At 38.2% G+C, this 16,853-nt stretch overlaps 1 protein-coding gene across 2 annotated transcripts in view; it reads right to left on the bottom strand.

The window, feature by feature from the left end:
* Nucleotides 1–15,638, bottom strand: part of grap2a (GRB2 related adaptor protein 2a) — a 48,364-nt gene extending 32,726 nt beyond the window's left edge. The window contains exon 1 of one of the 2 annotated variants that reach the window (XM_036590334.1): nt 15,521–15,638. The gene's annotated coding sequence lies outside the window, so the exon portion shown is untranslated. Of the gene's footprint in view, nt 1–10,164; nt 10,273–15,520 lie in introns of those variants that run through there. The other variant, XM_036590332.1, reaches the window with a different exon arrangement.
* Nucleotides 15,639–16,853: the final 1,215 nt, after the last annotated feature.

The raw sequence follows: 16,853 nt of genomic DNA, 5'->3' as shown, positions 1-16,853 counted from the left end.
AAATGTGTTCTCTGTAGAAGATCTGTTAACTAATTAAAAAATCTACAAAACATTTCATTTGAATGTGACTCTATGACCAGAATTTTTCTTATTTGTCTGGAAAACCTATCTATATATATAATTATGTATAGATAATATTTGGCATTAGTGGAAACTCTGTACTACATTAAAGATAAAACCAAAAAGCCAAATATTATACATATATATCATATATATATATATATATATATATATATATATATATATATATTTATTTTTTTTTTTTTTATGGACAGTGGCAATATATATCATTTGACCGTATAAATAATTTGTAAAAACTAATATCACAGATTGCTGCAAATGAATTCTCTGACCAATCACAGTGCACCAGGTGTACCATTCTGACCAATCACAGCTCCAGCTGAGCTTTTGTGGGTTTTTGATGAATTAGTTATTCATGTAAGAACAAATTATTTTCAAAATAAAGCAGGTCAATATAAGTGTGACACAAATATTGTGTCCGTGCATTATTTAGTGTTGACCACACCTCTCGCTTTGGAGCGTCAGGATTTCATTTTAGACCAGAAAGATCTAAAAAGAGCAGAACGGACTCTGACGCACTTCAGTTCCTGCACTGGTAGACAGTGGATGTTCTAAGAAGTTCCACTGTTCAAATCAGTTCAATTCATTTTAATTTCTGTAGCACTGTTTACTATCGACACAAAGCAGCTTTACAGGAACCGGATCAGAACCCACTGCTGTCAGCTTTTTACACACTGCTTTCTGAAGAACAACACTTTAACTTAGACTGAATCAGCAAAGAGGTGGATAGAGAGAGACAAAGAAAAAGAAAGAGAGAGAATAAGAGAGAGAGAAGGAGCAAGTGAGAGAAAGAGAGAGAGTGGGAGAAAAAATGAAAGAAGTGGAGAGAGAGAGAATGGCTGAGAGCGAGAAAAGGTGCGAAAGAGAAGGTGGGGTGAGAGAGAGGGTGACAAAGAGAGAGGGGGATAAAAAGAGTGATGGAGAGAGAGAAAGAGAGAGAGGGAGGTAGAAAGAGAAAGTGAGAATAAGTGAGGGGGAAGAAACAGAATAAGGGAGGGAGGGAGAGAGAGAGAGAGGAAGAGAGAAATATGAAGGGGGAAGTAGAGAGAGAGAGGGGGGGAGAAAAAAGAATAAAGGAGGGAGAGAGAGAAAGCGTGAGAAAGAGAGGAAGGAAGAGGGAATGAGGGAGGGGAGAGAGAGAAAAAGAGAGAGAGGGAGGTAGAAAGAGAAAGTGAGAATGAGAGAGGGGGAGAGAGAGAGAGAATGAAACAAAGAATAAAGGAGGGAGAGAGAGAGAGAAGAAGAGGAGGTAGAGGGAAAGAGAGAGAGAGAGGAGAAAAAAGAGAGAATAAGGGATGGAGAGAGACAGAAAGAGAGAGAAATAAAGAATAAGGTAGGGAGGGGAGAAAGAGAAATAAAGTGTGAGAAAGAAAGGGAGGGAGACAGAGTGAGGAAAGAGGAGGTAGAGAGAGAAAGGGAGAGAGGGGGGGTGGAGAGAGAGACAGAAAGAGAGACAGAAAGAGAATATGGTAGGGAGGAGAGAGAGAGAAATAAAGTGTGAGAAGGAGAGGGAGGGAGAGAGAGTGAGGAAAGGGGAGAAAGAGGGAGAGAGAGAGAGACAGAGAGAGAGAGAGAGAGACAGAGAGAGAGAGAGAGAGAGAGAGAGAGAGAGAGACACTTAATCAAGCTTCTTCTGTTGTAGGACCTAATCAGGTAAAATAAAACCTTCTTAATGAATCAGCTTGACTAATTATCAGTTTGTGATGATAACATGTTTTATATATTTTAAGTTCTCCTAATGTTCCCTCGTACAGTAAGATACATATTCCGGTGGACACACCCATTTTTATACATATTTATGACATAGTAAACTTGATTAATAGTCAAAATGATTGACTATTAATGACTTGCTTAGTAATTCAGTCAACAGCAGGAGCCAGGAGTTCACCTACTGAACAGGAGTGAACGACTTCAGAGCTTACTAAGAACATCACATGACTGGGAGACATTTTGGCCAAAAATAAATCAATCAAAATAAGATGATGTCATGCTGGGCTGCCATCCAATCAGCTGCTTGTTACTGTGTGGATCATACAGTTACTATGCACTGGTTGTTGCTGTTTACAGGCTCTCTAGAATTGGTCCAAGTCCTGTCTTCTTTATGATCCATGCAGGTCTAGAAGTACTGACTAAACCCATCATATAGTCAGAAGAGTGTACTGGGATATCAGTTTTCACAATAATGATATCGTATCGCCAACCACTGACAACAAAGGCCCAAAAACGTAGAGCCCAAAATAGCAAACACACAGCATGAAATCTCAACCATGCATGTCAAAAACCACATTACATGGAATTCTACCTCAGCTACTCAGTTCAGTTCCATTGCATGACGTATCGCATTTCACACAGATGCATTTCTTAATACCGCATGTCACCTGACATGAAAATACAAACAAAACAATTCAGTGGGTCGAGATATTAATACCTAACATGCAAATAGTGAGTGGAAGGCAGACGTTACTGTAAATGCACTTCTGTTGAAGAACTTTATTTCCTTTTTGTTTAAAGGAGTGGCATGCAAAACCACACCAGATGGGTATCTCTATGAGATCTATGGGGAAGTGTCTACACACACTAGACACACAAAAATACCTTTTCTTCACTAAGCAGCAGGTTTGAGCAGCAGCAGAGGATCCAAACGTTAATGGCTTTTCCATCTCAACTCAGGAACACGGCGGAAATGAGAGTTAAGCCTAGCTAGGTTTCTTACACACTTCACAAAAGGATATATTGGCAAGTAAAGCAGCTTAAACATGTTAACCTCTTTAAACGGAAGGAAACTTGATCTTTTTAATAAAACAATCAAATAAAACACTGTTATCTCTCTGTGTGTCAAATGTTGACCTGCTAATGAGCAATGAGAGCTGGAAGGGGCGGGTGAGAACCTCCGGCTGTGAAAACTATTCACACCTCCCCACAAAGACAGCCGGGCCGAGATAAAATGGGCAACTGCAGCTCTCTGCATCTCACTGTAGAACTACAACAAACACAGTACACTATAAAATAAACACTGACATGTATGCTGACCTCAAAGTTGAAAATCCAGTTTTGTAAACCATACATAGAAATATATTCCATCAACAGTGAATATTGGGAAGATGTCCAAAACAAAAAAACAAGAAAATTGTATTTTGCAAGAAAATTGCAAAACAAGAAAATTGCATTTTGCAATAAAATTGCAAAACAAGAAAATTGCATTTTGCAAGAGAATTGCATTTCACAAGAAAATTGCATTTTGCAAAAAAAAAAATGCAAAACAAGAAAACTGCATTTTGCAAGAAAATTGCACTTTGCAAGAAAACTGCATTTTGCAAAAAAATTGCAAAACAAGAAAATTGTGAAAAGGAGGTTATGAATAAATACTGCACTGACGGTGCTTTCAGGGAACGCTGCATTTAAACTTATCAACAAACTTAAAAACTCTATATGAAAATAAACGAAGATCAAAAAATTCCACATTAAACTAGAGAAGCATTGCTTTCTGACAGTGTGTACTATACGTATATGGCGGCCGCTCTCCAGTATGTGCCTGCCACATGTGCCAGCTGTGCAGCACGTAATCTGGCATATTTTGCTACCCGAAAGCTCCAGCTCAGTCGGTGAAGATGCACCGCTGTCAAACGCTGTGCAGAAAATCATGGCAAACCACGGACAGAATGGTAAAATGGAGATGTGCTTTCTGAACCCACAAGTGACAATCTGTCCTCAATAGAGGGACAACAGATTTTGGTGGCATGTCTGTTTTAACAGTAGGGCCGGAACAAGTGTCACAGGAGCTCCACCCTTACTGTGGTGTAAAAAGCAGTGAGCCAGCACAGGTAAATAAAAACGTCTGTGAAAACCCGGAACTGATCTGCACCACATCTGCAGAGTCATCTTTACTGCCTGTCCATTAGATCACCATTTTTTTCTGCACCTTTTTAGCTTTACCATCACTTGGTAGCCAATCAGGGGATAATACAGGCCATCCAGCAGATCCAATCAGAGCAGGGATTTAGCTTTAGATCCCCTCTCAATCTGTGTTTCAAAATGTGACAGCTCACAGAGAGTTAGCAGGTCCAGCGCCAAATCCAAAAGACTTTTGACTTCAGACTTTCAAACAACAAGATTTTCTTCAAGGTTACTAAAGAACTAGACACCAGGGGTGTCAAACTCAATCCCTAAATATTATCCACGCCATATTAAAAAACCTCTACAAATCTGTGTGCCAGAGAACGTCTTTGCTTTTATTTGATTGTTAAATGTTCAAAAATGAATAAATAAATAAAGTCATTCTATTTTTGTGTCCCTAGCGTTTACAGATATATTATACTTGAAAAACATGTAAGATTTACAATTTATTTTTATTTTATAATAAAGCAATATGTTATTTCAACAATTACATCTTCTTGAGTCTCAATTTAGCAATAATCATATAGAATTCCAAGCACCACAGAAGAGCTCGTCCTCACAGTCATGTATAAAGGCTGAGGCCATATTTTAAGGTAAAAAAACGTTTTCCTGCAATTTTAACTGCAATAATCTAAACATGACTAGGAAATATATGATTTAAATGACATAAAGAAAACAAATGGCAAATAAATATTATAAAATATATAATGAAACTTGTGGTCCCCAGGAGTCGTGTCACTGATGTTACTGTGTATCAAAAATCTCTATTTCTAATCTTTATTTTGAAATAAAAGCCACACTGATGACATCACTTGACTTCCTTTTACTTATTTTCTGAGGATCTATGAAGAAAAGCACATGGCGAGTCCACTGTGTCTTTCAGTTATCAGAGATTTTCTCATTTAGCTCATGATTTCATATGAAGCTTTAAGCTGAAGTCACTGGTGTGACCGACTTTATTCTGAGATAATTGTGAAAAAATAGAATACAAATTAAATTCCATATTTTAGTGGATATTCCATGATTGACAACATGTGGTTTGATGCTCTGTAGTCATTTTGTAAAATGTATTTTTCATTAAAAATGTCTCTGGTGTTACCTTTCTTATATGTAACACCAATGAGGATGGGTAACACCAGTGACTCCTATGGAGAGATAAAAAAGTGGACGTTTCTGTAGAACGACCCAAATATATAAATAGGCTACAGTACACAACCTTATGCCCATTACAATAGGCCACATTACATTACATTACATTACGCACATTATTCTGCACTGCACACTGGGGATTGTTGTGTAGCATGTTGTGAAATGGGCCACTGTTAATAGAAAAGGAAAATAATTTCACAGGCCAGATAGGATAACACTACAGGCCTGATCTGGCCCCCGTGCCTTGTGTTTGACGCATGGGCTCTATACGGCTAACCGGCACCACCACAGTGCACGTCACCAGAGCAGAAACTGATAAAGCCTCATAGACTCTATATATATACACAGAGACTTCGCACAACCTTTATAAGTTCATTAAATAGGTTTATGTCTTAAATACTTATTTTTATGGCATAAATTTGCACCAAATCAGGTGAAACAAAACACTTGTAGTTGGTACTTTACAGCTAAAAATAATTAGAGCCACTTCTAAGAGTTTAATCTATTCAATACCCTAAAATTTCTCATTGTGAGATTATTATTATAAGAATATTGCAAGTAGCAGCACCGGCCAGCAGAATAGCCTCCAATATTTCTGCTGCATCAGTTCAAATGCTGTCAGTCCCGTAACTCTATATGTGGGTAAACTATTTTGACTACACCTGAGAATGAAAGCACAATGACCCATTTAACCCTGTCTTACGTAACGCATTGTCAGCGAGCCATTCGTCATGTTTGTTTTTGTCTCCTTTAACTGATTAAAATATGCCTCCAGAGCAGGTGGTGGACATGCATGTCCATGTTGGTCAGTAAAATGGATCAGCATGTCTAATTGGAGCTTTCTGTGCGCTACCGTGTTTCCTATCGCTGTGTAAAAGAAGCTCCACGCTGGTGTTCATGCACTGCTGTAGTTCTGGAACCCTTATTGATCTGTTTCATCAGAGTAACAATAAAAGGCCGCTGGTGTGTTTATATGCCTATTTATGTATTTGCGTGTTTTTGACCAAACGGAATAAAACTTTGACCAATTTTCAGCTGCTGAGGCATCACCTCATTAAATTATTAAATTAGAGTAGCAGAAATAGCTACTATTGGCTTTGAATTAAAGGGTTAAAAATGCACTTTCACTCAGTTCATAAGAAATTATGAGAATCATTTGCACAACTGTATTCTTTCATCTTTAAAAATATGTATTATTCCTTACTAGATTACTAAATTTAGTAGTTTTATTGAAGAAACAAAGCAGTATAAACTGTGGTAACTTCGACTAATTGTTTAAAAAAGTATTTGCATCGGACAGATGGTTAGATTTGACCAAAATATTTTTTTTTATACTCTGGCTGAGCAGAAAGTTTAGGCAACGCTTGGTTACAGTGCTACAATATCTGCATTTTATCCATTTTATTGCATTTATAACTCTGTAAGTGTTGTATTTCTCTGCTAATCCAGGTAGATTTAGTCCATATTCTTATAAATGTGTATATCACCATCGCCATTGGCAGATATCTAGGGAAAAAATACTGGCCAGAATTCCCATATCATTGCATCCCTGCACGCTAACATTATGTGACTCTATTGGCAGAATATTACAGGCCTGAATATAACATCATCACGAGTGATTGGGTTGCTAGAAAATGAAGAAGCAATTCAAATTTTGCTCGCAAAACCAACAGCAGCATGCTGCAGGCCACATGGCTTTCTGTGGCATCAAAACAGGAAGTCTGCATGTTTAAAACAACCAATTTAGATAGAATTTCTTGTTCGTGAAACATCCCACAACCACCAGCACAAACAGCTAATCATGTTTAATTATGTTTTGATGGGAAATCTCACCGACTGGTACATTAATACATGTTTATTTCTGCAGTAAGTCCAGAAATGCGGCTGCGAGTCAAATGAAAGGAACTAGAAAGACTAGAAAGGCTGTCACGTCATGATATTAGCTATAAAGATAAGCAACAGTACAGTGCAAATGTCAGAGATCAACTTTCATTTATTTCATTTCCAATCAAAACAGCTGTTAAGTGTGAGTTATTCAGTTTTCAGGACATTAGATATAGGAAAATCCTCTTGCATAAAAAAGGAGGAGAAATGTAAAAAATGGGTTTATTCCAAATTATTAAAAGCTACAGAGAAAACGGCGCTCCTAACAACCACCTGGAAGACCTGGTAGACACCAAAACTGCCCCATCAGATAAACGACCTGAAAAACTATCATCATTCTGTCCATCCCTCCAGTGTGTCATTTTATTTTAGCATCATTCTGGATATACATTTTTCTCATGTTGATGTTATACAGCTGCCTCAGTCATTTCAGAACCTCTGTTCATCATAAAGCTGCAGAGTACAATGAACATATTAAAATGATCATATAAATGTATCTGTAACAAAACCAGCTAGATATTAATTGGAAGTATGATTGCAAACATTTGAGCAGTCATTCCAAACTTTTGTACAGGTGTGTATGTTAGCATTGATATGTTATGCTAGCTTATACAGTATGGTGCAAAAGTCAGAGACCACCTTTCTTTTATTAAACGTCCAGTCAAAACAGCCCTTAAGCCCTTTTCAGGAGGTATTTCAGAGGAGATTAAGTATAAGATAATTCACTTGACTTTCCAAAATTGGAGTTCGAAAACATTACTAAAAGCTACAGAGAAGATGTAGCTCCTAACAACCACCTGGAAGACCTGGTAGGCACCAAAACTGATAAGTCAGATAAACAGCACTTAAAGCTTTCATCTCTGAGAGAGAGGAGAAAATCAAGCTGCTTCAGATCTGAAAACATCCACAGGTGTTTCTGTCCATCCTTCCACTGTGAGAAGACGACTCAGCGCTGTGGGTCTGAAAGGATGTGTAGCTGTTCAAGAAGAACCTCACTGAGAAAAGGAGACGGACACATCAAACAAAGAAGCTGAACGATGGACTGACCACCCCAGAGTCCAGACCTCAACACCACTGAATGTGTTTGATTACTTCAGAAAATCATCAACCAGCTTCTAAGACTGAACTTTGGAGGTGTGGGAAAATGTTGCTGCTGAAAAGAATGGTTGCTGTAATAAAGGCAAAAAGTATTAATATTATATGTGTTTGTTGAGGCGTCTGTGTGATTCTCTGTTAAATGTATGTTTCTGTTTTCTTTTCTGCCTCTGAAAAATGAATAACATATTTAACAGCCATTTAGACTGACTTTTGTACAGTACCATACTTGATATTTTTATTTTAGCACTGATTCGTATAGGCGGGCCTGTTGTTGAACATTTGGGGGTCTTGAGTGATATCCTACTGTGGGGTCCCACACCCCGCGAATCTCAATGCATGCATAGAACAAGAATAATTCAATTCTGATATAGGAATATAGTAATATACTATATTATCCCCTTATTATCCTGTTACTTACTAAGGCTTATTATTTAGTAACTACAGGGACTCCAACGCAAACTAGCTGAGCTATTCTTAGGTTATATAAGTGTGTAATATAACCTTGGGCCTGCTGGTGGGACCTGGCCATTTAAGGGGTTAAATATGCTTTAAAAGTATATCGCTGCTGTCGGAACAGAACCTTCTATCTCCATTTTTTGCCGTTTTTCAGTTTTTAACATAATTTGAAAATGCCTGTTGCTCTTTACATTATATGTACATTTCATAATGAATGGACCAAAAGAATCGGCCCAAAATGACTTGGAAAAAAGTCTGGTTCTATTGACTTACATTAAAAGTAAAGTATGTTTTTTCCTTCTCCTTTAAAGTTATCAGGTTTTGTTCCGACAGTAGCGATATATGCAAAGGCCCCTGTGGTGGTCTGTGGGCCCTAAACAGCTGTCTCACATAGCGAGAAAAAGTCCTGCATACTAACATGAGCAAATCAGCTGATTCACTCTTAATAAACAAGATACGGCCAAGAAAGTGTAATAACCCATACGGAAATCTGATATATGGCCATATGCATATATTATAAAGGTTCGGGCATATGTTTCACTTTCATTATATATATGCAGATATATGTTGTCATATATTTAAGTATGGGACAGAAATGCATAATATAGAAATCATACATGTCTAATAGGTGAGTGAACACATACATAAATAATATATGGATCATTTGTCTTACATAATATATCACTGTTGTAGGAAGAAAACCTCGTATCTCCAAAATGGTAACTTTACAGGAGAAGGAAAAAACATACTTTACTTTTAATGTAAGTCAATGGAACCAGACGTTTTTTCCAAGTCATTCTGGGCTGTTTCTATTGGTCCATTCATCATGAAATTTACATACAATGTAAAGAGCAACAGACATTTTCAAATTATGTCAAAACCTGAAAAACGAAAAATGGAGATACGAGGTTTTGTCCCGACCGCAGCGATATCTACATATTAAATTAAATAAATGTTTTAAGGAAAATATTTTCAATTATTTCACGTTTCAAGCATAGCTTACATGTGCATGTTTTTAGAGTTCAGTTAAGCAGCTATACTCTCACTTTGTTCAGAAGTAAGAAGAAACAAAGACGATGCATAAAAAGTTCTCATAAACTTAGCATATATGAGTAACATATGCCATCCATATATGAATAATATTTGTCTTATATAATATTAAATGTATGTGTTACACATACGTTTGAATATGTTGATATATGGCCAGTTGCAAATAAGTGTCCATATATACTGATATATGTCATAGTTGAAACCCACATATTGCCATAAATCAGATTTCCATATGTTAAACAAAGTGAAAGTGGACAAATATCAATAAATACATAGATGTAGGCGAATAAACACAGAGTAAAACTAGAGGCTGAGTGTTCACAGGCGCTGCTCTGCTGTTAGGCAGCTGAGATGCTCCTTACATGCCGCACAATCCGGTTTAGTTCACAGTGAAACTCGCTGCAAAGTTCATTTGAGCTGCCTGTTGATCTAAACGTGAAGCCCAGCTGAGTTCAGGCCGAGCAGCTCGGCTGTTCTATCACAGTTACACACACCACGCTGAGGCTATTCTCACCTGAGCTCTACGAGAGATAAGAAATAAAGAGTAATTACCCTCGTTCAGCAGCTTCATCACACCGCGGTGCTGAGATCGGGGCCAGAAACACTGCAGCGCCTCCGAAGCGAGCAGTAAAACACCACCCCCTGAGTTTTTGCTTCCTCCCCACACCCGTTTTCCGACAGGCCCCGCCCCCCTGCGCTACTTATTGGCTAACAGTTCAAACACTTTAGATGGTGAAGTGTGGAGGAGCGCGGTTTAGAAGGTCACTTCATTTAGGTCAAAAGGAAAAAGTATATCATTCTTAAGAATGACCCAGTAGCCGAGACGCCAGCTGCCGGAAAACGGGTGGGGGAAGAAAAGAACGCCAGTTCAAAGCACAGGACCTTTAAACTGGGACAAGAACTGTCTAGCCAGGGTCGTATATTTTAGGGTCCTAAGTGACCACCTACCTATTATATTATCTTGTATGCTGAAAAAAATGCAAAAAAGGCTGATACAAAATATATATATATATATATATATATATATATATATATATATATATATATACATATATTGAATAAATCAGTTGTAAAAAAGATAAGGAAAGAAAGAAAGACAGAAAAAAGAAAGAAATAGAAATAAAATGCATTATAAATTAAGTTTAAGTGGTGTGTGCACCATAGAAATATATCCCTGCTGAAAAAGGACCGTTAGAAACCATTACTATTAAAACCTAACGATTTCACTTTCTAATGGGAACCTGCCTTGAAGGTTTCCAATAGAGACCACTAGTTCCCTGTAAAACACCTAGATCTCATTAGAAACCCAATAAATGTATTTAGAATCAGTCACTGGTCACCTGTTAAACCATTGGGACCCTTTACACTGTGATATCAACCCAATAACAAAGCCAAAACACATTACAAAACCTTTAGGAACCAACAGAAACACGTAATGGAGTTTTTCAACTGGGATTACAATATATATGTGTGTGCATCATTCCTGCTTTCTGTTTTTATAAGGCGTCACACATACAAACAAAATACAACAAAAAATAAAACATTCTCACTGGGTCGCATGCGGCTCAGGCAGCCTAGGCAACCTCTCATACCTTTTATAGCGAGATATGGCCCTCTGTCTAACCCAGGCATCAGGGGGTTATTTGGGGGCAACACCCCACCAACCAATCATCATGCCCATATAAATCCACTACTTATTATATATGCTTCTATAGAAATGCGCAGCAGAGAGCAATTGAAGTGAAAGTAGCGTTTCTGTGAGCTGCTACAGTTCGCCGTGCATGGCTAATGTAAAAGGCTACATCGATTAACACAGGAGGGTTTGCATGCATCACTTTCTACTAGTTACAGACAGCATTTTATGAGTGTGGTGTTGAAGATAAATTACCAGACAGATTTCTTAAATGAGTCTATCTTTGGTGATTTGCTGTAAATGTGACTCTTCTGATGATTCTGTCCTGAATATGAGGCTCTTTAGAACAGATCTCTGGATCGTTACATACATGAATTTAAATGGATATATATCACAATGATTCATTTATATGGATCATACATGGATCATTCTACTGAACCGTTTCAACGTCAGAGTTCAAACCACATTTCAGACTTTTAACTGACTTGGACTTCAAACTAAAATCCCTTTGTTTTACTTTAGTTATGTTTATTTTGTTAAAGTAAATGATTGAACATTGTATTTCGTCATTAAACAGTATCAACACTACTGAAACTTTACCAAATGTTTCAGCAGTGACTGTTTCGGTAGTGACAATTTTAGCTCATTTTGAGCCGAACTCTAAAATGCTAGCCAGTACATGACTAGCAAACACAGCTTTGAACGGCTGTCCACACAGAAAATGATACTGTTTTTCATTAAAACAGAAAAAGTTACTTAAATGCAGAAAATATGTGTTTCGGTAGTGACAATTCTTAATGTTCCACACTGATTTCCAGACTTTGGGACACATTGACTTCAAAATTGATCTAATTGCTCACCATGTGGCCATGAGGGACAGGGATGCAGCCTCATTTCCTGTTTTAAAATGGAAGGGCGTGGCTAAAATAAGCCTCCACCTATGGACTAAAACTGTGTTTCGGTAGTGACATGAAAACGTGGGACGGCATTTTTTTGAATGAAAAGACACCAAAAAGATCTTTGAAAAAAGAAACGAAAACTTCATAAAATAAAGAAAAAAAGGATTATTTTCACAACTTGAAATTTCAGAGTTAGGGTTTTGGACAGACAATAGAAAGTAACCTATAAATGATGAGGGACTCCAGTTTGAACTAATTCAGTAGAATGGTCTATACATTCTGGGGCACGGCCTGGTCTACCCACCATAACGGTAGTCTAATTATTTTGGGGGGTCACATGGCGGAATAAATCATTCTCATTTTGTTATGAATGCGTATTTATAACTCATTCTGACCTTCTTCACTCAGTGAGGCAGGAACAAGTGTTTGGCAATAAGCAGGCCCTATTTTCATTTCACAGCCAGAGCTATTTCATGCAAGGACTGTGAGTGAGGAACCAGATGAAACGTGTCTATCAGCTCCAGTTTCTTCTCTTCAAGGCGTCCGATTGTGGGTTGTTCTTAAATTACTATATATGTTCAATGAAGTTGCATAAAACGTCATTCCATCATGTCATAAAGTCAAGCTGCAGCGCGTGCAGAGCCGTTGAGTTGCATAAATAGTGCAGAAAGCTGCTGGAGTCGCTGGAGTGTGTGTGTGTGTGTGCGCGGGTGTGTGTGTGTGTGCGGGGTGTAGCGCTCAGAGACAGCGTTCAGCAGATGCAAGGCGTGCGACAGGAAATCGCGAAAGAGCGGCGCTTGACTCACTGGAAGTGTGTGGTTTCTCTCTCTCTCTCTCACTCTCTCTCTCTCTCTCTCACTCTCTTTCTCTCTCTCTCTTCTCTCTCTCTCTCTCTCTCTAACGCAAATATCTCTCACTCTATCTCATACACACCCAATTAAAATAGCTTTCTGCACTGACTATACTTGCACGGCTAAAGTTCATCGGTTCACGCTTCACAGGCTTATCATGGGTGCAGAAACATAAACAAATGATCATGAGAGTCAGAATTTCCTTGCTTGTCTTCTCTCACAGCTATACACCACCAATATACACCACATGGCAGCCGTGTGGGCTCATCAAAAGCACCTGCTACACCTACAGGCCACCAACCAGGCCTGCAACCTCACTACTTCACTATTAGACCGGACGCTTTATTGGAAAGCCCCCTCCACCTGGCTGGTTAGAGACTATAGCCCATCTACTGATGCACGGTTTGTCTTAGCCATCCTGTCATCGATGGTTAGCTTCTGAGCACAGAGCCACCACCCCAAATACTACCTAGACAATGGTGGTCCAATGTTGGCTGATATATTGTGCAGAAATAGATGGGCTACAACCTACACCGGGCACCTACATTACTGTGCACCCTTCATTAATCTCATTTCCAGTCAAAATGTCCATTAGGTACAAGTACTAGTGATTTTTTAGAAGAAATTTCTGAGGAGATCAGATATAAGATAATCCACTTGCATGAAGAAATTAAAAAAAACAGAAGTTTTGAAAACTGGACTGGACAAAGCTACAGAGAAAACGAGACTCCTAACAACCACCTGGAAGACCTGGTAGACACCAAAACTACCACCATCAGGTAAACAGCACTTAAAGCTTTCATCTTTGAGAGAGAGGAGAAAATCAAGCTGCACCTTAATACACTGAATCTGGTTGGGGTTACTTGGATGACGAAAAGCATTAAATGCTTAAAGCCATGGCCCGCGGACGAAGTCAGGACCAAGTGGCACAATCCTATAAGGCCCGCAAAATGATTTTAATTTTATATTAATATTAGCCCATTCCATCATGAGCTGCACTACAGTTTTGAGCATGCACTGCAACGTAATGTGTGCTTTCACCCCCTCTCCAGCAATGATCTATGGGACAGCACCATTAAAAGAACGCCAGGTGTCCAGTTCAAGCGAATGGGCAGTTTCAAAAACCTACTGTGCATTGGGGGGAAATAAAGGAGGTTTATTAGTTATCTGGAGCAAATGTAGCCTATTGTTTTATATAAAACAATTCGTTTTTATTTAAAATTATTTTTGAATCGTTCAAGTATTCAGTGCCTATTTTTTGCTGTTGTGGTTTTGGCATATTTTGAATAAACAATGGTCAGTTGGGGTTAAGTAAAAACAGATTTGTTGAGATTTTTTAATATGGCCATTTGACACCCCCGATCTAAACCAACTTCTACGACTGAACTTTGGAGGTCTGAAAAATATTCCTGCAGATTTCTTTGAAGCTATGATAAAAGAAAAGAATGGACACACTAAACACAAAAAATGAGTGTATATTGAGATAAAATATGCATATAAAATGTAAAATATATTTTTTACATTTCTATTTTTTCATATACGTATGCTTATATAAACAGGAATTCCACAGACATTTTAAAGTTCAGTAATTACATTGTTAATATGTAAACAAAGTCATTCCGAGTGATTTGGTGTGAAACGCTCTGTTCTAGAGAAACCAAGTCAGAATTGTTCACAGTGGTGGTGATAGGAACCGGACGTCCACCTCTAAAAGCTCTCTCACAGAAAGTTATAACAAATTATGAAATTGTTATGAATTCACAGCCTGATGTCTGAGACACTGTTTTAGGATAGTTTTGAGAATATTTTGGTTTATTGTTTAATATCCACTCATTGTGGAGGGATACATGCAGGGTGTTGTGAGGCCAAATAAACCCTAAAGAAAATTAATTTCTCCGATTTTTCCATCATCAACATTCCATATAAACTCAGAAGACTCGTGTAGGTTCACTGGTGGTTTTTGATAGTAATAAAATGTCTGTATTTGTGTTGTAGTCATGGCAACTCCTGGTTCCTATCACCACCACTGTAAAGAAGTCTGAACCATTTCACATCAAACCACTCTGAATGACTCTGTTTACATCCTAATGCCTTAATGAAATACGTAGAAATGTAAAAATGCAGTTTTGCCTGGAAATTAAATATTTAATAAATGAACAGTGGCCCCTGACACATGCAGGGTACTGTATATGGCAGGTGTGAACACAAAGACGAGCAACTTTTCATGACACAAATGAATAAAGAAAGGCAAGTTCTTCCAGCTGATCTGATATCAAGTGCAGAACCCCAAATATCAGTCAATTTAATCAATATTATTAGAACACGTCAGTGTAGTTCATGCATATTTTGATATTGTGCATATTTATCATGTTATCTTCCCACCGTTTTTAGTTGTTTTGTCACTGCAAACTATTAGAAAGTGAGCCCCACCTAAAGATCTGTTCAAATGGGTCTTATTTCAAATATAATTAGCCTAAATAATGAAAAAGTGCTGTCATCTTCCAGCCTAGTGATACAGTACCTACCCTTGCGTTTTGGGGGTCTGCAGAGATATCCAAGCCTTGTTTTTTTTTTTTGTGAGCCCTCTCTCCAGCAGCGTCCTTCCTCGTATGTCAGCGCTCGTTGAGCTTAGCTTCCTGCCAGGGCGCGAATCGCGACCTCAGAGCCGAAATGCAGAAGTGAGAGGCAGAACAAACAGACCATTCAACTTATCTCCTCGTCCAACCTCGGCCTCCAGTACCCACTCACACCACAAAGTCAAATTCAACCAGAGCCATTTTCATAAGTGCTCGGGGGGTCAGCGTGAGTTTGATGCCATGCAGTTGGATGTTGTTTTTAGGTCGGGAGGTTTTAATGCATTAACATACGATATTGCTGTCATTGTAGGCTAAACCAGAAAGCTTGAAGGAGAAAGAAAATTAGCATGAAGTGAAGTGATTGTACATAATAATGGGAGCTCAAATGGTGAGAAAATGAAAAGATGAAAAACATTATTGAGGTGTTCTTATGAAAGCAACAATATTATATACGAACCAATCATATGACAGTCATGTTCATCACTTGTAAAGAAGCAATTCACTTTATTTTAAATCAGAGGTGGGAACAAGCCACTAAGTTGCAAGTAACAAGTAAGTCTTAAGTCTTCACACTCAAGTCCCGAGTCAAGGTAGTTGAGTCTTAATTCATGTCCCGAGCCAGTCAAGTCGAGACCCAAGTCAGTAGTCCTAATCTTCGAGTCCTACACAAGTCAGTCTGCATTCTTCAGCTAATTTAAGGCCATAACACTGAATAATGGTAACAGTACTACAGCCTTTTAATGACAACATGTTAGTAGTGTATGGCTGTACGTCGCTGCTGTCAGAACAAATCCGTGTATCTCCATTTTCGTGGTTTTCAGTTTTTGACATAATTTGAAAATACCTGTTGTCCTTTATATTGTATGCAAATTTCATGATGAATGGACCAAAAGAAACGGCCCAAAATTACTTGGAAAGACGTCTGGTTCCATTGACTTACATTAAAAGTAGAGTATGTTTCCTCTTTCTCCTGTAAAGTTGTCATTTTGGAGATACGAGGGTTTCTTCCATCAACAGAGATATAAAACTAGCTCAGCACTAAAACTAGTTCAGCCAACTCAAAACAACCAATACTGAACTAAATTTAGACGACAACAGAAACCAAAACGACCGTTCTGAACAAAGTTTACAGAAAAGACAGCAAAATGATGATGAATGTACGAAGCTGATGATGCTTTTATTTCACCTGCAGCTTCTTATTTAAATTTTCTGTTCCACCTTAAATGGTACAGCAGTTATAAGATAAGTCATGAGGGTCAAGTCCGAGTCAGAGTTGGAGTCA

Source organism: Colossoma macropomum, unplaced genomic scaffold (genome assembly GCF_904425465.1).
Source record: "Colossoma macropomum unplaced genomic scaffold, Colossoma_macropomum, whole genome shotgun sequence".
Lineage (NCBI taxonomy): Eukaryota > Metazoa > Chordata > Actinopteri > Characiformes > Serrasalmidae > Colossoma > Colossoma macropomum.
This window is presented reverse-complemented; position numbering and strand designations above follow the sequence as displayed.